Below are 23357 nucleotides of genomic sequence, written 5' to 3' on the forward strand. Positions count from 1 at the left end.
GTCCCTACTTGGGATTATCATTTCATGAGAGGCCCTAGCCAGGCTGCTCACTTCACCTCCCACTCCATTTGCTCTGAATTTGTCCACCTCCTCACCAGCCACCTTGCCCTGTGTAAATACTCTTCTCACTTTTCCATTTCCCCTTTATGTGTTCTCTTCTCCATTAGAATATTGGCTCCTACAGAGTAGGAACCATCTCGGTTATTTGTTCTGTTTTGCTTTACCTTTGTAACTCCAGGACTGAGCAGTGTCTGGAACACAGTAAACATTTAGTAAAAAGCTTGAGCTAATTCTCAGCAATGCAATGATGGAAGACAATTCCAAAGGATAGCATGATGAAGCCTAATGGGAAAGAGCTGATGTCATTTGAACACACACTGAAGCGTGCTATTTTTCACTTTCTTTCATTTTTTTCTTTTATTCAAGTCTTCTTGTACAAAATGACCAATAGGGAAAAGTTTTAGATGATTGCACATGTATGACCTATATCTGATTGCTTACTGTCTCAGGGAGGGATAGATTTTGGAATTCAAGACAAACAAAAAAAAACCATAAGAGTTAAAACAATTGTTTTGACATGTAATTGGGGGAAAATAAAATATCCATTTAAAAATATATAAAGCCACAAAAAGTTCAAGCTATCTATCTATATATATGCATATGCATACTTGTATGTCTAAGTGCCTAGCACTGTGCCTTTTTAATAAATATTATCAGTTGCTTGACTGATAGGCTCTGGAGCAGCTTACTTTCATTCAAAGAGACTTACCATCAAAAGGATGACTTATTTTGACCTTAGCAGGCAATTCATGAAACTGTGAACCATGATATGAAAAAAGAGGTAAGATCTATACCAGGAGAAAAGGCAAGGGAGAGTACACTGGATGAAACCATGGATCCTTGAAACATGGAAGCAAGTGCAGATTTTAAAAAATAATTAAAGAAAGCAAGGAGATATCAAAAGATTTCCTATTATTAGAAGTCACAGAGTGAAGTCTATAGGGAAGCTGAAATTCGATACTAGACTCCTGATTCCCAAGTTCCATTGTACAATAGGGAAATCTAGTATTTCCTCTATTAATGGAAATAATGTTTTTCAATAAACACACTTTTTATCAGAAACTTCTTGATTAGAGTTAGAAATAGCATGGGATATATTAAGGAAGAATTCCAGAATGTCAAATAAGCAGATTTCATATATTATAATAAATCATTAAAACATCAAATGTGTCAGAAAACATAAATTGTGTACTTGATGAGGCTTGGATTATATTATCTCTTAGATCCCTCTTACCTGCACCATTCTATGACTCTATGGTGGTGGCAGTGGTGGTGGTGGTGGCGGTGATTTATCTTTCGTTCTCAAAGAGGGCCATGATATCAGGAGGCTCTTTGGCAATACTGATACAGAGGAAGGGAAGGGGTTGAATTAGGGTTAGTGAAGGTAAGAAAGAGAACCAGTCCATGTGCTCAAGCACAGAAAGGTCAGATGTTGTCAGGAAGGAGAGAAAATCTGTACTTAGTCAAGAAAGAAGCTGATGACCAGTTTCTGCAATCCCTAGTTGACTTAGTGACTAGGCCTTCAGCAGTCTTTGCCCAGCCTACCCCAGTCCCTCCTTCTAAGAGGTCCAGGGGATCATTTGAAAAGAGAGATATCCTACCATCTCAGATAGCATGGTACTGACACTGGAGTAAGGGGACCTGAGGTTGAATTTGACCTTTGATGCTTATTTATTACAGCATCATCTTAGATAAACCATTTAATCTTCCTAGGCCTCACTTTTCTCATCTATTAAATGATCAGAGATACTTAGTTAGTCAGTCAACAAGCAATGATCAAACACCTACTATGTGACTTGTTCAAGGTCATAAACATGATGTCAGAGGTGAGACTCCAGCCCAAGTCCTCTTAGTTCAGAGTCAGCAAACCCTCTTTCCATTGTACTATGTCGCTTCCTACAAAGCCCAACTTACACATAAGATGAAGCAATTTGGTCCCAATCATATAGAACTAGGTTACACACTGAGAGACAATCACATAAGTAAGATCACAGTAATACTAATAGCACTTTACAGTTTGTAAAATGCTTCACATACCTTGTCTCATTTGATTCTCACAACTCTGAAGTAGGTACTATAGTCTCCCCTACTTTATATAGGAGGAAATTGAGGCTTAGAGAGGGTAAGTGCGTTGTTCAGAGTCATAAAGCTCATACATATATGTGAGAAAGTTACTGATTCTCTCTCTCTGTCTTTTCTACCATGCTGTCTCCATGACCATAACCAGTCGAGGATAGAGACTGGAACTGGATGTGTGATTTACTGGTATAGGCAGGGGTATACTGGTAAATATTTAACAACTGGATTTGGGGGAGGAGTGGAATATATGCATGACACACTTTGAAGTTTAATTTGCATTAATAAAACATTTTCTCCATCACTTCCTTAAGTCTAGACAATCAACAAAACAATAAACCAAGTCCTGATTTGTCACATTTTCTGATTTCCAACATGTAAATACTTATTCTGAGAATTTAACAATTGGCTCTCCCAAGCCTATTCTAGTTTGCTCCAGGCTACCTCTGAGTATAGGAAACTCCTCTCTGAGAAAAGTCCATCTACCAATGTAGATCCATACTTTCTCTGCAACCTGTACTCTTAGAGAGTTACTTAGAGAGCTGAGAGGTTGAGAGAATTGCCCAGGGTCACATAGTCAGCATGTGAAAGAGTTAGAATTTGAATTTAGGTCTTCTTGGATCCAAGGCTAGATCTCTTTCTAGTTAAAAGACAAAAAAGGAAAAAGTTCAAAATGGAGATTGAGGAGGAGGGATGAGAAATAGCATCCTAGAAGGGTGTATAAATAACAGAAAAGCACAATGAAGCTCATGATTGTTCACAGACATACCATAAGTTAGCTTGTCACACCCTACAGGTCCAGGAGACATATCTCCTGGGGTGCTAAATTGGTACGAATATTGGGAGAGGGATTAGGAAGAACAAATATGTCTTCCTCTTACTAGAACTGGCCAGCTGTGAAATATATACTATTATGGGCATCACTTAACAAAAACAGAAACAAGTACACATAAATGTGTGCGCACGAGTGTGTGTGTGTGTATGTGTGTGTGTGTGTGTGACTATTTCCAAACTAGGGAGAACATGCTGTTTCTCTACTGAGAAGACCTGTGAAGTTGGAGAAACTGATCTCCGTATTCACTCTGGCAGAAGTTGACATAGTATTTACCCATCACTTAGGTACTATGCACTAGACTCTCACTATGTCAAAATATGTTACAATCTATGTATGAATGTGACTGAAAAAAAATGGAGATTAGGATCAGTAGGTTTTACAACTCTGTACATCCTGGCATCTTCAGTTTTGTCCTTAGATTTATACCTTGTCAGAAAAGAGTGACTTCACTCCCCTCTGTCATGGGCTACTTGGCACCATGACTCAAAGGGAACCACCACCTCTCACCTACATCCTTCCTTGCATATCATTGTGGAATGGATTTGCCACTATAGTTTCTCCAAATGACCCAACTAGGTTATAAGGATAGGATGAGGATAGAGACTGGACCTATTATTTTACTGTATTAGAAACTCCCAGATTGGGGCCAAGATGGGAACAGTATACTCCTTCTACCAATGCAGGTAGGTTTAAAGTCTTCAAGAGTTTTCTGGAGGTACTGACATGACCAGGGTCATATAGCTAGTATGCTGTTATGGGCAGGGTTTGAACCCAAGTCTTCTTGCCTAAGGTCAGGCTCTACCGTCTCAGCCAGGTTATATTGGTTAAATTTGAGATTCACAATGTCCTTAGAACATGAACTCAATCTTGTTTTGTATTATGGACCCAACTTCATGGACCTCTTCTCAAAATAATATTAATTGCCTAAAATAAAATATAAGGTTACAAAAGAAAGCAATTATATTGAAATAAAAATATACTTTTCTCCTTCTAAGTTCATGAACCCCTTAGAGGTCCATGGCCCATCAGTTTAGAATCTCCTTCTTAGATCATTTCAGTCAGCATTGCTACCACACTTCACTCTTCTATTTGCCAGCCAGATGGAAGAGGCATCCATAAGTAATTCATAGATTCCTAAGACTCAGAGCCAGAAGGAAACCAATACATCACCTAACTGAACCCTTCATTTTAAAGATGTGGAAATGCATAGGGAACACAGCATAGTGGATAAAATACTGAAGTCAGAATCCCCCTCTGACACTAACTGTGTGCTCATGGGTAAATTGTAGACTCTATGAGCCTCACTTTCTTTATCTGCAAAATGGGAATAATATTGTCAGTTATCACTAGATGGCCCAAGATCCCACAGATAAAATAGACATATTTAGGAGAGAATCATAGATATGAAGTTATAATGGATTTTAGAAGGTATCTAGTCCAATCCCCTAATTTTACATACAAGGAAACTGAGGCCTAGAGAATTTAAGTAACTCACCCACTATTGTACAGCTGTAGTGGAAACAAAGACCTCTGAGTCAAAACATTTTCTTTCTACCACTGCCCACTATAGTACTTCTAGGATGTGAATCCAGGTCTTTGGGTTCCTAATCCAAGGCTTTTTCTACCCTACTCTACTGCTATATGTGTTGTTTGATGGTGTAGGGGGTGGAGAGGTAGAGGTATGTGCCACCATGCTACACAACTAAAGGCAAGTCCATAAGAGTAAAATAACAGCAAATGTTCTTAGTAAACAGTAAATGACAATAAGAATGACTACTTTTTCTCTTAAGTTGTATATTTGTTTTCTGCTTAATTTTTCAGCATGATTTTGTCCTCCCCTTCAATTGCTTCAATTGAGAAACTATTAAACCTTTATCTTAGAGTAAGTTCTTCCCCTTGCTTTCTCCCATTCTCTCTCTCATTCCACCAATAAAACACCAAAAGCTTCTACCCAACCGTTCTTTTATCCAAAGTAAACTTTTAAAAGCACATTCACTAATGTTTTCTTCCAGATGAGATTTTTAAACATTTCCCTAAATGTTAGTTTTTACATGCAAATATCATGACAAAAGCAGCTCTAATCTGTAAGGCATGATGCCAGTCAAGTTTCTGCCACTGTTAATAGTCCAGATGTGAATGAAGACCATTAGTCAGTCTAAATAACTAAAAATCAGGTGGATCTACTTTGCTTTGGGAATAGGTTTCACATTTCCCAACCATCCAATGTTCTATCTCCTCAGAATATTTTCCTCTTAGTGGAAAGAGCCTAATTCAAAATTCTTGACCTTCTTTTCTTTGGGTTAGTCATTAAATGGTACCTCTAGAAGCATGTCATTTTCTACTTTTGTCTTTGAAAAGGAAATCCTGCTAACTCCCTGGGCAATATTCTTAGGATCATAGGTCAAGTACATTTTACAGATGAAGAAACTAAGATCCAGGAAAGCTGTGACTCCTCCAAGGGCTTAAAAGTAGTTAAGTAACCAAAGTGAAATTTGAACTCAGATCCTCTGACTTCAGAGCCATTGTTTCATCTCACTAGTTGGGAACTCCCACTAGAAGTATTATGTTAATCTCTTCACCTTTAAAAGCAAGAATCTGGAAAAATAGTAGTAATAAGAACAATAAATCACTAATGTTTATATGATGTTTGAAGGTTTACATGGTTTATTGTATACATAATCTCATTTGGAAACTCAAAAAAAAGCACCTTTGTATGTCTCTCTCACACAAATTTTACATCAACAAGAAAAGCAATTGTAACATTTTATTGTTAAAAGATTTCCTTGTAACAAAGAAAAACCACCTCATTCAAGGCATCTGAAGACAACATTCTGCCCTAGTAGCTAGCACCCTACTCTCAGCATGTGGAGAAAGGCGTGTTTCATTATCTGTTCAATCTCACAGCTATATTTTTCTCATTTACATTGCCATAGTGATGGTTCTTTTGGCTCTCCTGCATCAGCTACCAATCTTTGTGTTTCTCTGAATTCCTCAGAGTTGTTATGCTTACTTCGTAATAACATTCCAGTATATTCATATGTCATAGACATTATTACCCTGTCCCCCCAACTCTCCCTCCCTGTAATCATAAAATTATATAGGAAATCAGAAACATTTGGACAATAGTAGGGCTAGTTGCCTTTATTAAGGATCTAGAGCTGAAGGGGAAAGTAGAGGCCATCTAACCCAACCTTCTCATTTTGTAGATGAAGAAGTGGATGCCCAGAGATACAGTGACTTTGCCAAGGTCTCATAACTAGCAAACTTCAGAGGCAAAATTTGAATTCAGGTCTTTTGATTTTAGAGTCAGTAATCTTTCTACTGGATCATAAATCCCGATTAGAATTATTTAATTGATTTTTTAAAATTTCATTAATTACTTTTGGAATCCTGAATCTAAAATCCTAAAATAAAGGATACAAGGAACCAGCTCACATATAGTGAGCTGCTTTTATTTTTGTTTTTCCAGTGCATTCTACGCAAGTCTCCCTGTGACTTGAAAGGGTACTATGTTTATGGAGGAAAGATTAAAAAGTACAAAAGAGAATACCAGGTCAGAACACAGCTGCAGAACAAGTCCAGAAACCCAGGGCTTCATATAAACATTTGGGCAACATTGCAGCTGGTTATCTTGTTTAAGGCTTTTTCAGATCTCTTTATTTTTTCTTTCCATTTCCTCATGATGAGAATGATGATGTTGAGGAAGATAAGTCAGGAGAAGAAAGAGGATGAAGATAGCTGACATTTGTATGATTTTTCAAGTGTTCAAAAGCTTTACATACAATACCCATTTCCCCATGTATTAGCACCACATCTGAGGGTTTCTTCCCTCCCTACATTGTTTCCAAAAGCTTTCCATTAACATATTTGAGTAGACAAGGCTCTCTGATTTCCTCAATTTAGGAAAGCCCCCAAATTCCCTTCACCAAAGCAGATGTTTGTAGCTCAGTAGATAAGTCCTCAAGAGTTACCTGAAGTACACAGAGGAAAGGACTTGTCTAGGATCACACAGTAAGTATCCTAGGCTGGATTCATATTCAGACTATTTTTCTAATTTATACATTATGTATATCTGTACCTTTGTATTATCTCTCCTAGGTAGATTATAAGCTTCTAAAGGACAGGTCCTACTTCACTTATGTCTTTGTAAGTGATCAGTACCAAGGACAGCACCTAAGACATTTTTGTTGTTGTAATCATTTTTCAATCATGTCTCACTCTCTGTGACACCATTTGGGGTTTTCTTGGCAAAGACTAAAGTGGTTTGCATTTCCTTCTCCAGCTCCTTTTACAGATGAAGAAACTTAGACAAACAGGGTAAAGTGACTTGCCCAGGGTCACACATTGGCTAAGTATCTGAAGTCAAATTTGATTTAGGAAGATAAATCTTCCTGACTCCAGGCCTGGCACTCTATCCACTGCTCCACCGAGCTGCCCTGATCTGATATGTGGTAAGCACTTAATATGTGCTTAATATAAGCACGAATATATGATAGATTAGGACAGCTAGGTGGTGCAGTGGATAAAGCACCAGTGCGGGAGTCAGGAGGACCTGAGTTCAAATCTCACCGCAGACACTTGACACTCACTAACTGTGTGACCTTGGGCAAGTCACTTAATCCCAATTGCCTCTTCCTGGATCATTTCCAGTCATCCTGATGAATATCTGGTCACTGGATTCACATGGCTCCGGAGGAGAAGTGAGGCTGGTGACCTGCACAATCCTTCCTCACTCAAAAAAACAAAGTCAGGTGCAAGTCATGTGCATTTCTCTGATGGCGTGGTCTTCTTTGGCAACAAAGGACGAACACACACACACACACACACACACACACACACAAAAAAAATATATGATAGATTGATTCCTGATTCCAAGATTGCCATTCTATCCCTCTATTTCCAACAAAAAGTAAACTCATTGAAGACAAAGACTGGGTCTTTTTTTTTTTTTTTTGATTTTGTGGTCTTGGCACTTAGTACAGACCCTAACACATAGCAGGTACTTATATTTTTTGAATAAAGAAGTGAATGAATTTTTAAAAAGATACAGAGAAGGCAAAGTGCAAGTATTTTCCTCTCATCAGCACAATAGCATCTCCTATTTTACTGGATTAGCTAATGTTGCTCTGAAAGAAAACAGAAGGTCCTTGGGGAAATAGAGCACAAGGCCTACATCCAAAGTTAGAGGATAAGCACAGTGGGAAGTGTTAGATTCAGAACCAGAATCCCTGGCTTCAGATTCTGACTTTACTAATAACTACCTGTTTGACTTTGAACAACAGCTCATTTCTTTGGACTTTCATTTCCTTCTCTAGAATGAGAGAGCTAGATGAGAAGGATTTTAAGAGGACTTCAACCTAGGATCATAGGTGTAAATCCTATGCTCCTATAAATCTCTGGTTTTGCTGCTTACTACATAGGAGGAGGTGGCAGGGGAAAGGAGATGTCTAATGCATATTACTTTGGTCAGAGTTTTGTCTTGGATTTGCCCTTAGAATCCTGCAAACTGAACTGGGTGTGGTCAGCTATTTTAGGCTTGAATGACCCTCCTCCACCTGCACTTTCCTCTATCTCTAATGCAAAGCTTTAAGTTTGCATGACAACTGAAGAGAGAGAAGGAAGTAGGACATTGGATAACTGATCATTTTGCCTTGGAAGATTTTACTTGTGTTTAGGGTCTCAGAACAGGAGAAGCAAAAAGACTATTAGAGAAAATCTTGTACTAACAGGCCACATCCACACAGCACCTTGAGGATTATAACATGCTTTTCTCAAGGTAATCCTATGAGAAACAGAAATGTATTTGGAATGGACAGGGAAACTATAAGCTTTGCTGGTTTTGTACAAAATCTGAGTATAATCTTGTGAATATGATATTCTATATTACTTGACCCTACACACCTTTGCTGACCTTTGAAATGTACAATTTTTCCACATTCTAATCATTTTATCTTCCATTTTCGCTCCTCCTGGCATGCCTCAGATTTCACCACTTCTTTCCATAGAAATATGATCAAACCTAACTAATGAGAAGGCAGGGGGTATAAGGAATATAAAACCGTCTGCATCAATATAAAGTTCGAATTACAAAATATTTTCAACAAATACAGTTTAATCATCTTAGTTCAAACTAATAATTAACAAAGTGTGGCCAAGTATTAATATTAATAACTGACATTTATAAAATACTTTACATAACATTTGTTTTGAACCAAGAGTTTCCTTGCTCTCCACTGCACAACAATACCTCTCCAGTGCATAGGTAGGAAGGAGTAAGATCATAGAACTAGGAGGATATATGAGGCTCTTTGAGGTATTGTATCTCATTTTAGCTAAGGAAACTGAAGCCCACAGAAAGGAAGTGATTTGTACAAACTCACACAGGTAACAAGTGTGGTAGAGCCAGAATTTGAGCCTGAGTCCTCTGACACCAAATCCAGCATGCTTGCCATAGAACCATGAGAGAAGTCTTTCCTTCCAGCTATGCTTTCATGATAAGGATCACTTATGATTAGAGTATTAATTCTGTATATTCATATGAGCACTTGTACTTAAAAACAGGTTATTCTCTTACATAAGAGGAGAAAAGAACAGAAGGAAGGAAGGAAGGAAGGAAGGAAGGAAGGAAGGAAGGAAGGAAGGAAGGAAGGAAGGAAGGAAGGAAGGAAGGAAGGAAGGAAGGAAGGGAGGGAGGGAGGAAGGAAGGAAGGAAGGGAGGAAGGAAGGAAAGAAGGAAAACTAGACAAAGAAATTATCCCCTCCCCCACTTTGTAATCAAATTTACATTGCATTTTGTTTGTCAAATAAAGATTTTTTTCTTCAGAAATAGAAACATAAACCAGCTCAAACCAATTCCTCATTGTTCATATCTGTGAGTTTGAGACCATGCAAAAGGCTTTATCCCCATGAGACGAAAGGCCTTCACTGGACTCCAAACTTTCCAACAAACATAGAAAATGTCCTCATCTGTGTTTGTCACTAAGGCTTCAGAATGTGTTTTTCCTTTGCTGGGTATCAGACCTCAGGAGTCACAGGCAATTCCTCATCTTTGTGTTTGTTTTTCTTCCTGTTTATCTGCCTTGTAGCTGTCTTCTCCCTTATGCTCAGAACTGGCTGTGACAAGACAGAATATTGGAACTATATGTATATCATATGGATGCTGAGCAAGGTCTTTAAAAATGCATCTTTTGTCAAGGATTTCTGTAAGACAATCCAGGTCAAGGACAGAATGGCTGAAACTGGAGGCACATGGCTGCCCGGATTTAGGAAAGGGAAGGAGGGGCAGTATGTGTATAAAGAACAGCTAGACATAAATCAATAGGAAGAGAATTTTTGTTCTGGGAACTCCAAAGATGGGAGAGATTTCTCTGTAATCCATTGTCTTTTTTAAACATCATACCCCATCCTTAGGACTCTCTTCATGCAGCTATTCTGCCTCCTACTTAATAACTGGCATTTACATAATGCTTTGTAGCTTACAATGGGACAATCCTGTGAGACAGGTACCACAGGTATTATTATCCCTGATTTACAGAAAAGGAAACTGAGACTCAGGCTCAAAGGGACTTGTACAGAGTCATAAAGACTGAACTAGGATTTGAACCCAGTCCTTTCTGGCTTAATGATATATGCCACACTGTCCCTCTCCCTTGGTCAAAATGCAATGCTGTTTTTCCAAATCTTGAGGAGGTACAGAAGTGAGGAAGTCAGCCCAAAAGACAATTTTGAAGAAGGCAGCTTGTCTCTGGTACCTTTAGTCTCCCTTTTCAAAGTTTCTGCCAATCCTCAGAATACCAGTGAGCCAACCATGCTGGCCAGTCCTCTGATTCTTTGATCTACCCACACCAGACAGTGACCATGCCCAGGATCTCTCTATGCCTACCCTTTCCTATCCTCCACCCATCAAAGACTTTTCTCAGCCTGATTATGTATGGTAGGTATGATCAAAGAGGAAAATCCAAAGGACTTCAATTATCATTGCTTGAGACCCAGACAGAATAACACCTTGAGAGCAACTCATTTCCAAGAAGGCTATATGTCTAAGAACAGAATACCCTAACCATCATGATTCTATTAAGGAATATTCTGAGAGAAGAGAGGTTAAAAATCAGACCTGCCAAGAGCACAGATGTGATCCCACAATGACATTCCTAAACCAAGGGGACTTGACCAAATTCTGACAATCCTGGAGCCAGTGAGGAAAATGGCTGTACTCAAAGGATGTCAGCATATCTCCATCACAGCTAAAGAGGACATTCCCTTAATGCTAAGAGGATGGGAGAGGAGACAGGAAACAGCTAGGTATTTCTCCACTCTGGTCTTCATGCAAGAGGGTTTTCTCAACTCTAATTAGTTTTCTGGGAAAATTGTTCTCTTTGCACATGGCATCCTAAGAAAGATCCCACTATAGACATTAAGGGGGTTCTGAAAAATTCATTCATGCTGAGACACCATTGAGTGACAAGACAATTGGCTTTTGTTTTTCTTTTGGTAGGGAGGGGGATGTTTTCAAGGTTGTGTTTGTAAATATTTAACAACCAGCTCTGGGGAAGGGGTGCATGTACCCATGATATAACTCCAAGTTTAATTTGCATTATCAACATTCTTCATCACTTTCATAAATTTAGACAATCAACAAAACAACAGTTCCAGCCCTGATTTGTAATGTTTGCCAATTTCTAAGTTATAAATGTCAACACTAAAAGTTTAACCATTGGCTCAGCTGAGTCAAGCTGGCTCCAGCACATCCCTGGGTATTTGTGTTTTAACAAAAGAGAAACCTTGAACTCGGAGAATTACATTTGTGGGGGTGAAAATTGCAGGTATGGGGTGGGTGCTGGACAGATATTTTTAGTCAGAAGAGCCTTCCCATCATGCTCTCAAATGACAGCATATAGAGGACTTTCTACTCTGATCAAGCAAAAGCTAACCCTGATACTGGGCTGTGGAGGTCAAAGGAGGGAGTCACAGGGGTTGAGTGAATGAAATCCCAGAAGACCGAGAGTGAGAGGCTCCTTTAAAAAAATTATTATTGATAGCTGTTGTTTTTACATGACTTCCATTTACTGGCATACCCCTTCCTCCCCCACCCAGAGAGTCTTTACAGCAAAGAATAAAAAACATAGGGCAAGGAGAAAACTAGTTCAGCAAAATTAACCAATACATCAACCAAATCCAATAGTATATGCAGCATTCCACACAGATAGTCCTCCACTTTTGTGAAAAAAAAAAAAAAAAAAAAAAAAGAAGTGGCAGAGCCAAGATGGCAGAGTAGAAAGACAGACCTGTTCTAGCTCTACTCCCATAGTCCATAAAATACCAGTAAAAAATGACTCTAAACAAATTCTAGAGCAGCAGAAACCAGAAAACAACAGAGTGAAAGAGGTTTCCAGCCCAAGACACCCTGGAAGGTTGACAAGAAAGGTCTATCGCATCAGCTTTGGAGCAGAGCACAACCCACGGAGCACAGCTCAGCCTTGGCTCAATGCAGACAGGGCCAGAACAGTCTTCAGGATGCAGAATCACAGGGAGCAGCTGCAGTTACCAGATTTCTCTACCCACAAATGCGAAAGACAGCTTCAAAGGTCAGTGAGAATGCTCTTTCACCTAGGTGAAAAGGGAGCAGGATCCTGCCCTAGCCTTGTCCCCAGGTGGAGGCAGAGTCTAATTTTGGAGCCCTTGGCCTAAAGACCCTGGGGGAATTGAGCCACTGATCTGGATCTCAGCCCTGAGTGATGGTCCTGGGGTGAAGAGGAGTGCTGGCATGGTGGAGCTGATGGAGGCTCTGGACAAGGAACCCTACTAGCAGATCCTGGGCAGAAGAATGCTTGTGGTTACTCCTAGACCAGAGTGCAGTCCAAGAGAGGAGTAAACTCCTCTCCCTTGATTGTGCCACCTTGGAGGAACTGAGAACTTATAGGTCCCCAGAGTATACCCTACACTTGACAAAGGACTCAAAAGACAAGTAACTGGCTAGAAAAATGCCCCCAAAAGGGAAAAAATAAGACTATGGAAGTTTACTTCTTGGTGAACAGGCATTTTCTTCCACCCTTTTGGATGAGGAAGAACAATGCATACTATCAAAGGAAGACATAAAAGTCAAGGTTTCTGCATCTAAAACCTCCAAAAAAATATGCCATGGTCTCAGGCCATGGAAGAGCTCAAAAAGGACTTTGAAAAACAAGTAAGAGAGGTGGAGGAAAACTTAGGAAGAGAAATGAAAGTGATGCAAGAAAATCATGAAAAGTGAATCAATAGAAAGGAGACCCAAAAAATGCTGAAGAAAATAACACCTTTAAAAGCAGACTAACTCAAATGGCAAAAGAGACCCAAAAAGACGATGAGGAGAAAAATGCTTTACAAAGCAAAATTAGCAGTATGGAATAGAAAGTTCAAAAGCTCACTGAAGAAAACAGTTTTTAAAAATTAGAATGAAGGAGATGGAAGCTAATAACTTTCTGAGAAACCAAGAAATTACAGAACAAAACCAAAAGAATGACAAAATGGAAGACAATGTGAAATATCTCATTGGAAAAACAACTGATCTGGAAAATAGATCCAGGAGAGACAATTTAAAAATTATGGGACTACCTGAAAGCTATGATCAAAAAAAGAGCCTAGACATCATCTTTTATGAAATTATCAAGGAAAACTGCCCTGATATTCTGGAATCAGAGGGTAAAATAAACATTGAAAGAATCCACAGATCACCTCCTGAAAGAGATCTCAAAAGAAAAACTCTTAGGAATATTGTAGCCACATTCCAGAGTTCCCAAGTCAAGGAGAAAATATTGTAAGCAGTCAGAAAGGAACAATTTGAGTATTGTGAAAATACAATCAGGAAAACACAAGATCTAGCATCTTCTACATTAAAGGATCACAGGGCTTGGAATATGATATTCCAGAAGTCAAAGGAACTGAGATTAAAACCAAGAATCTCTTACCCAGCAAAACTGAGTATAATACTTCAGGGGAAAAAATGGTCATTCAATAAAATAGAGGACTTTCAAACATTCTTGATGAACAGACCAGATCTGAGCAGAAAATTTGACTTTCAAACACAAGAATCAAGAGAAGCATGAAAAGGTAAACAGGAAAGAGAAATCATAAGGGACTTACTGAAATTGAACTGTTTACATTCCTGCATGGAAAGATAATATTTGTAACTCTTGAAACTGTTCTCAGCATTTGGATAGTTGGAGGGACTATATACATATATACAGAAAGAGGGCATAGGGTAATTTGAATAGGAAGGGATGATATCTAAAAAAATAAAATTGAAGGGAGAGAGGAATATATTGGGAGGAGAAAGGGAGAAATGGAATGGAGCAAATTATCTCTCATAAAAGAGGAAAGAAAAAGCTTTTTCAATGGAGAGGAAAAGGGGGGTGAGATAAGAGGGAAAAAGTGACGCTTACTCTCATCACATTTGACTTAAGGAAGGAATAATATGAACACTCAATTTGGTATGAAAATCTATCTTACGCTACAGGGAAGTAGGGGAGAAGGGGATAAGTGAGGTGTGTGGGGGGGGGGAATGATTGAAAGGAAGGCAAATGGGACGAGGGAGTAATTAGAAGTAAACATTTTTGGGGAAGGACAAAGTCAAAAGAGAGAATAGAATAAATGGGGGGGCGGGATAGGATGGAGGGAAATATAATTAGTCTTTCATAACATGACTATTATGAGAGTCTTTTGCATGACTACACATGTGTGTTCTATATTGAATTGCTTGCCTTCTCAGTGAGGACAGGAGGGAGGAAGGGAGAAAAGTTGGAACTCAAAGGTTTAGGAACAAATGTTGAGAATTGGTTTTGCATGCAACTGGGAAATAAAAAACACAGATAATAGGATATAGAAATCTATCTTGCCTTACAAGAAAAGAGAGAAGATGAGGATAAGGGAAGGGAGGGGTGTGATAGAAGGGAGGGCAGATTGGGAGAAGGGGTAATAGAATGCATGGTATCTTGGGATGGGGAGAGGGAAGACATGGGGAGAAAATTTGGAACTCGAAATCTTGTGGAAATGAATGTTGAAAACTAAAAGTAAATAAATTAATTGAAGTTTCAAAAAAAGGAAAAAAAGTATATTTTCATTTCTCTTCTTTAGGGTCAAACTTGGTTATCATAAATACACAGTGTTCAGTGTTGGTTCTTTTACATCATTGAAGTCATGGTATATACTGTTTTTCTGGTTCTGTCTACTTAGTATCAGTCTGTAGAAGTTTTTTTTTTTCAGACAGGAGAAGGAAAGTAGAATCTGGAAGCAGGTCCCAGAGCTGACATGTAAAAGTGCATAACCCTTCTCTCAGAAACCAAGTAAGAGTCTCTTTTGTAAAAGTTGATGGAAAGGAGAGCTCTTTGCTATACTGATGTTAAAAACCCTGAATTAGGAAGATTTTGATTTTGATGATTACTGATTCATATGGGAAAATTCTTTAGGAACTTATGAGACTTTAGAGGAAAGTTTTCCTTTATAACTTAGACTAATTATTTCTACCTTAATTAATGATAATAATTGATGAAAATGATTGCATTAACAAGACTGCCCTGCCTTGTCTCCCAAGAAGTCCCTTTGACTGTATGTGTGTGTACGTGGAGGGGGGAGGGAGAGAGAGGGGAAAGGAAAGGAAAGGAGGAAAGAGAGAGAGATACAGAGAGAGAGAGAGAGAGAGAGAGAGAAAGAGAGAGTGTCAAAAGCTTACACTCTGGCTAATGTCCCAGCTGAAGAAGCAAATTGCGAATGCATGCCCCATTTGTCTTTTCATCCTTCTCTTCCTAAAATAATCTGTTTCAATGAGGGCTTCTGTATAGGATGATACTAAAGGTTGTGATAACCAGCATGTGCAGATGCCTATTTTTCCCTAGGCAACAGCCCAGCCTACTATATTCTTAAACCACCCATCTCTGGAGGCCTGCTCTACAACCAAGACAAAGTTCACATAGCCCCTCTTTAGGATCAGTAGTAATAGCATATTACTGCTGCTTTGTGAACCTACCCATCTGTTCTGGATTCTAAGAAGTTGTTTCTTATTCACCAGTATGAGTAAAAGTTCCTATGTGCTTCACTGTGTCCAGTCTGAATGCTAAATACTAGCTTTTCCCTGTATGTTTAGAATCTGCTTCCATCTTTCCTGGGTCCTCCTGCCCAGCTCAGGGTTCTAGATAGTGAATTGAGTTTATAATCTCTGATTATGCTCCTGGCTATGACTCCTGCCTAGCTTGGGCCTCTGCCCCTCTGATTGGAGGGTGGAGCCATGAACTCCCAAACCTCCATTTAAGGAGGGTGCTCAGCTCACAACTTGTCATTCCTCACCTGTCTGCGCTGCTCTGGATCAGCTCTGCCTTCTCCACCACATCCCAGATCTGGGGGCCAGTGCTTAGCTCACACTTAGTGCTCAGTAAAGGCTTATTGACTATTAATCTGGACCTCTAAATGCCAAGACAAACCTCAGTCTTCCTTGTCTGATTCCAGGTCATGCTTGTGTACTCCGGATCAGTTGTAACAGGGTATTTTTGTGGCTGAAGCATTTTTCACAAAATGCAGTGGGAGAAGCAGTATAAAAATGTACCCTCAGATCAACTTCTAAAGGAAAATCTAGCTGAGGCTGAGGATACAGAGAGCCCAGGACATAGTAAGGTTGCTCTACCCCAAAGTTGGAGTTTGGTTTGGCAGCCCCAGAGGAGGAAACATTGATCACCTTCTCATTTTAAATAATGAATAAAGAACTGGCCTCATAATTAGGAAGATATGAAATCAAGTTTTGTCTCTGACTCATACCACCTGTGTGACTGTGGATATGTCATTTACTGTGTCAGGAATCTAGGCAAATCATTAAGATTATAAGTTGCAGAGAAAGTGCCAATCTGCATTGGGAGGGAAAACTTCCTCATCTAGGAATTCTCTATATAAATGAAATCAAAGATCAAGTTCCTGTTGTTTTACCTGTTTCTGTCCTTGCAATAAAGGTGCTAAGCTCTGTTGGTTCCAAAGGTGTGTCTATACTGCCAGTACTCTCCAGATTTTTGGTGCCCTGGGTTAAAGCCCTGCTTCTCCCTCCTGATTTTGATTTTTTTCCTCCAGTATAATTCATTGATGCTCTCTCATCACCATTTTCCTTGCAGTGCATAACAGTAAATACTCTGCCCTATCTTCCAGCTTCTCGTGCCATTGCTTCAATTCTACCCTGTCCCATGGCTACCCATGACCCTGACCCATGACCCTGACCTGAGCACAGATTAAGACCCTTAGGGGCAAAATCTACAATTTGGCTGGTCCTGTGGCACTATTTGAATAAAGAGGATATTTCTTTAGGAAGGAAGTTTAGCCATCCCTGAGAAGCCTGATGCTTTTATTTTCACTTAAAATAATATTTTAGGGGAGTCGTCAAAGAAGTCACTCAGAATTTAGCCACGATACCAACTCTGAGGAAGCTGACAGCAGTACAACATGCAAATGGCTTTAAGAATTGAATCAAACCTGTTAAAATAAGTACTCAAGGAAAGCAATTAGATGAAGCCTTTTAACTGGAATCAGAGGTTGGCCTTTAAAAGCTGGAAACCAACCTGGCAGCATCTTCCTCCCCAGCTGTCAGACCATATCCCATTATTCCCAGAGAGCACTTCAGAGCACTAGACTGGCCCCTTCTTCGGGCATGAAACCAGAGCTCTAAGCAGGCTCAGTAAAACCTATGAGCAGACAACTGCAGCTTGTGAGAATCCAAAGCCTACTGAGGCCTACTTGGGGAACATGTGGGATGCAAATAAGGACCTCAATACTTTCCAGGTTTGAAGTTAGGAAGATGTTAAGGATTATTTTATTCTCTCAATATCATTAGCTTACTAAGGCTAAGTTATCACAAAAGGACAAAAGAAAACTATTGGACAAAGTGCCCCATGCTGAGCCAATCTACAGATTTCCCATGGGGCTTGGGTTAGCATTAAGGATTTTATCATGGCCTGTTTCCTATTCTAATAGGCCAGAGAATGCTGTAAGTGATAAATGGTCTTAGAATCTATCACTTCTTAAAATTCCCAGATTTCAAATGGGAAAAAATAATCAAGTAGGCATGATATAGTTTGGAAGTTAGACATGCGCTGTTCTGAGTTAGGTCTACCTTTGGCTAGTCCAGCAATTCAGTTTTAGGATTAGAATACAGTAAAATCTGCAAGGACCATTAAAAAAAACAATAAAACCAGTAATAAGTATAAAAAGAATGTATTTCCCACTTAAATTCACATAAAACACTACTCCTCTCTCTCTTCACATTAACCACAGCAATCAGCAATCATAAGTGAACAAAGTATTCCTGAAGAGTGAAGGGATTTATATTACATTCTCTAAAGTCCCAACTCCACAAAGACACAACCTTTCATAACTCTTGCCTACAGGATCTATCAAGTCTGGAGGACTGTCTCCTTGTTTCTTTAAAGGAGAAAGAATCATTCTAGCTTATATAAAATAAGTATCTTTCCCATCCCATTGACTGAGCTGTGATGAAGTGGATAGTGCTACGTGATACATACAGTGGAATATTATTTTGTTCTAAGTTATGAATATGAAGAACACAGAGAAGCATGTGAAGATTTATTTGAACTGATGCAATATCAAGTAGAGCTACGAAAACAATATACACATTGACCACAACAATGTATAAGGAAAGGACAAGAAAAAAAAAACCCCTAACCCTCACTGCTGGGTTATTATAATGATCAAGCTTGCTGGAGGAGAGGAAAAAATACCTCCCTCCTTTCTTTGGAAAAGTGGGGGATTATAGGTGTGAAACACTGTATGCATTTACACTGCAACCACCTTAACTCAAGTTCTCAACTCAAGTTTTCCTCGCTCCTTGACAAGACTATTGCAATAAACTTACATCCAGTTTCACTCATTTCTTTTTCTATTGTTATTGTTAATTTATTCGTTTTCAGTTTTCTACAACCACTTCCATAAGTCTTAGATTTTCTTCCTCCCTCCCCAAGATGGCATGCTATCTTATATGGGTTCTACATATACATTCTTATTAAACACATTTTCACATTAGTCATGTTGCATGGAAGAATTAAAATGAATGGGAGAAACCATGAGAAAAAACAAAACAAAGCACAACACAAGAGAAAATATTCAGCTTCATTCTGCAATCCAATTCCATAGTTCTTTCTTTGGATATGGATGGCATTTTGCCTCAAGAGTCCATTGGGAATATTTTAGGCTCTTGCATTGCTGTGAAGGACTAAGTCTATCAGAAAAATTTCTCACACACTGGAGTTGCTGCTGTGTACAAAGTTCTCCTGGTTCTGCTCCTTTCACTCAGCATCAGTTCATATAGGACCTTCCAGCCCTCTCTGAAGTCTTCCTGTTCATCATGTCTTACAGCACAATAGTATTCCATTACATTCATATGCCACAACTTGTTCAGCCATTCCCCAATGGATGGGCATCCCCTAGATTTCCAGTTCTTGGCCACCACAAAGAGAGCTGCTATAAACACTTTTGTACATGTGGGACCTTTTTCCATTTTTATGATCTCTTTAGGTTACAGCCCAGAAGTGATCTTGCTGGGTCAAAGGGTATGTACATTTTTGTAGCCCTTTGGGCATTATTCCAAATTGTTCTCTAGAATGGCTGGGTCAGCTCACAGCTCCACCAACAATGAATTAGTGCTCCAACTCTCCCACATCATCTCCAGCATCAGTTTCACACATTTTACATCTCTGAGTCATCATCTATCTGTATAGCTGTCACTAAAGCTCACATTACTCTTCTGCTCAAGAAATTCCATCACCTTCAAGAGGCCTTTCCTGGTTACTCCAGTTGCTAGTGCCACATCAAAATCATTTTGTGTATTTATATTATATTTACCTGTGTGCATGTTGTAAACCCCAACTGGAATATAAGCTCCTTGAGAGCAGGAACAATCTTGTATTTGTATCTCTAACACTTGCCTAGCACAGAGTCTAGTGTTTGACTCTTCCTGACCCCATTTGGAGTTTTCTTGGCAAAGAGGCTGGAGTAGCTTGCCATTTCCTTCTCCAACTCATTTTACAAATGAGGAAACTAAGGCAAATAGGGTGAAGTGACTTAGGCAGGGTCATGCAGCCAGTAAGTGTCTGAGGTCAGATTTGAACTCATAAAAACGGATCTTCCTGATTCCAAGCCCAGTGCTCTAACTCAGCTGCCCAGCACATCTGCTTACTGATTCCCAATTCTACCAGACCAATATATTTATCTCTGTTCCTGTCATATTGATGGGAGTTTCCTTTGCCCCCGTGGAATGAAAAATATCTATCTATTACAGTCTAACCAAGACATCTGGAGAGAGAAAAGGGATGCAGGTTGCCATTTTCTTAATCTCTCTCCTCCCATTTGAATGGGAGGAGGGAGATTGTTCCATCAATCCCCACAATCTGACATTATCCTTGCATATATTTACCCCTGAAGCATTCTTTATGAAGGGTACAGGTATTACATTCCCAAGAGCCTTGTTCAGTAAGTGCTATTGCCCCATTTTATAGAGGAAGAAACTGTGGCTCAGAGAGATTAAGTGACTTGCCTAAGACCTCTCTTCTTGACATATTGAAACTAAGCTCAAGTACAAATCTGAGATGGAATCTGAACCCAAGTCTCCTTGACTATAAGTCCAGTGTACTATCTGCGACACCACTTAATCCCTCGGAGAATCAGTTTCCTTGACTATAAAATGGGAATTGTAATTCTTGTGGGAGGTATTCCCAAAGATTCATAATGAAGAAAGTGTTCAGTCTACACTAAAGTGTTATGGAAAGAGGCATCCTATTATTCCGTTCATTGGACAGAAACTTCTTTATCCCATTTGCCCCCCTACATGAGGTTGTGTCTCCTAGACAACATCCATCATATGTTTTTCCTCTCGATATTGTTTAAATCCATCATTCCAGGCTCCTGGCTTTGTTTTAATTATTAGCCATGATTAGATACTCTGAGGGCTTTGGAGCAGCCGGGCAATTGAACACATATAATTTTCCTGATTATTGCCCTGACTCAGCCTGGAACCAATACAAACAAACAACAGAAGTCAGAGAAGGGGTGTTTGTTTTCTCAGCTTGATCAGAGTGATTTTACACCTCTTTCCCATTTACACTAATGAGCATTACATGAGTAATTCCCCCCACACAATGAGTGCAGAGCCTGAAGTCCCTTCCCTGGAATTCTAAAGTGGTGGCAGTGATTTAACGTAATTGACTGCGCACAGCCCCAGACCGTGATGTGAAGCACCTGGGCCTGCACATGCATCCAGGATCATTAGAAATAGCATGGTAGTATGTCAAGGATTCTTTCTTCAATGTGTTCCACACAGGCAGATCTCTCATGACCAGATGCTGGCTAATACTCGCTCTGAAGAAAGCATAATTAGAAAATCTATGCATTTAATAATAACAACAACACCCCAGCGTACCGACCTGCTGGGAAGGTAGCCAGAGGGAAAATGGTGGTGTGTCTGTCTCTCTCTGCCAGGCAGCTCACATACTTTGGCTGTGGTACTGGCCCTGCAGCGGGGGACCAATACGCTTGAAGGGGATCTGTGATGACAGGGTAATTCAGATCCAAGTTAGGCTGCAAATCTGCATAAAATGCTGTATTGAAACATGACCTTGTTCCCCTAGGAGTGTTTTTGAGACCTGGGCATTAGCCAGAGTTCAGTCTTTAGTTAATATGTACATGGACATATTATATACACATGTACATGTGCCTATAGTTACGTGTATGTATAAACACGCATTGTGTCTGTATATATGTATATGTATGCACACATGCATATATGTATTCTTAAAAATTCACACATCTTTGCTTAAATAAGACTGCGATTAATATCATCAAGGCAATGTGGTACAGTGGGAAAGGTGTTAGATATGGCTTTAGATGCCTCAGGTTCAAATTCTCGTTTGGCAAAATACACCCGTGTGATCATAGACACATTAATCTTCCTGGTCCTCAATTTTCCCATCTGTAAAATGAGAGTTGGGTTAAATGATATCCAAGGTCCCTTCCAGCTCTAAATCTATCATCCTATGGTCAAGGCTTGGTCTTGGGAAAGTCATGTGATCCCTCTGGACCTCAGTTTATTTATCTCTAGATTGAGGGGAAGAGACTGAGGTGGTACTAGCTTTATTCATTGGATCATATAGATCTGGAAGGCACCTTAGAGACCTCATCTAACACTTATTTTACAGAAAAGAAAACTGAGGCCCAGAGAGCTTCAGTGATTTAAACAAGGTCACCTAAGCAATAAGCATCTGAGGTTGTAGTTGAACCCAGATCCTCTCACTCCAAGGCAGTGATCTCTCCATGGTGCCGCTGACTTCTAGGGTCATATCCAGTTCTAAGACCGGATTTTGTTCCTTTGACAAATTGCAGAGTAACTGCAACATGACAAGGGAACAGTAGAAATGTAAACGGCTCACGCACAACTCAATGGTCCTCTTCCCCTTTCTGCCTGCCACACAAAGAGTGTTCAGGCCAGGTCTTTTGTTATAATGACTTTCACGAACAGAGACCAGAAAAGAAAAAAAACACTGGTAAAAAGATGATTGCCATATGGACAAAGCCCACATTAATATAGTGTTCTGAGATTTACAAAGAGCTTTCCTAACAATAACTCTGTGACATAGGTAGTGAAAGTGTTATTATCTATCTTTCTATAGATGGGGAAACAGAGGGACACTCATCTTAAGAGATTTTCCCATAATCACACAGTTAGTAAAGTATTAGACCTGGGAGCTAAATCTCCTGATTCCAGACCCAGTGCTCTTTCCACTATGCAGTGGGGCCCCAAATACAACATATGAAGATGTTCTATATATGTCTATATGTTCTATATATGCATGTGTATATATACATATACATTCATATATGTGTATATATATATATATATATACCGAGAGAGAGAGAGACAGAGAGACAGAGAGAAAGAGAGAGACAGAGAGACAGAGACAGAGAGAAAGAGAGAAAGAGATCCACACTTAATTGTAGCCTGGGGGTGGGGGGAAGAGAACACAGTAAAAAAGTGCACAGCAGAAAACGAAAGAAAACTTACAAGGAAGCAAAGAAAAGGTGGACAGCTCTCAACACAATGTGTAGTATTTGTCATATAGACTTTCTTGAAACGAAAATTTGTTGTTATATACTTTGAATATTCTCTTGTGTTCTGCTGTGCACGACATGCTTTTCTTTCTTTACATTGATGTGACAATATTTAAGCTTATGATATGTTTTTGTTTCTTTTGCCATTCTGTATTTATGTTCTGGTGTTTGAGTCTAAAATAAAATAAAATGTTCTTTTATGTTCTGTTATGCATATGACATGCTTTTTTTCCTTTTGTACTTCATATTGAAATTCCACTATTTACGT

Source organism: Notamacropus eugenii, chromosome 1 (genome assembly GCF_028372415.1).
Source record: "Notamacropus eugenii isolate mMacEug1 chromosome 1, mMacEug1.pri_v2, whole genome shotgun sequence".
NCBI lineage: Eukaryota > Metazoa > Chordata > Mammalia > Diprotodontia > Macropodidae > Notamacropus > Notamacropus eugenii.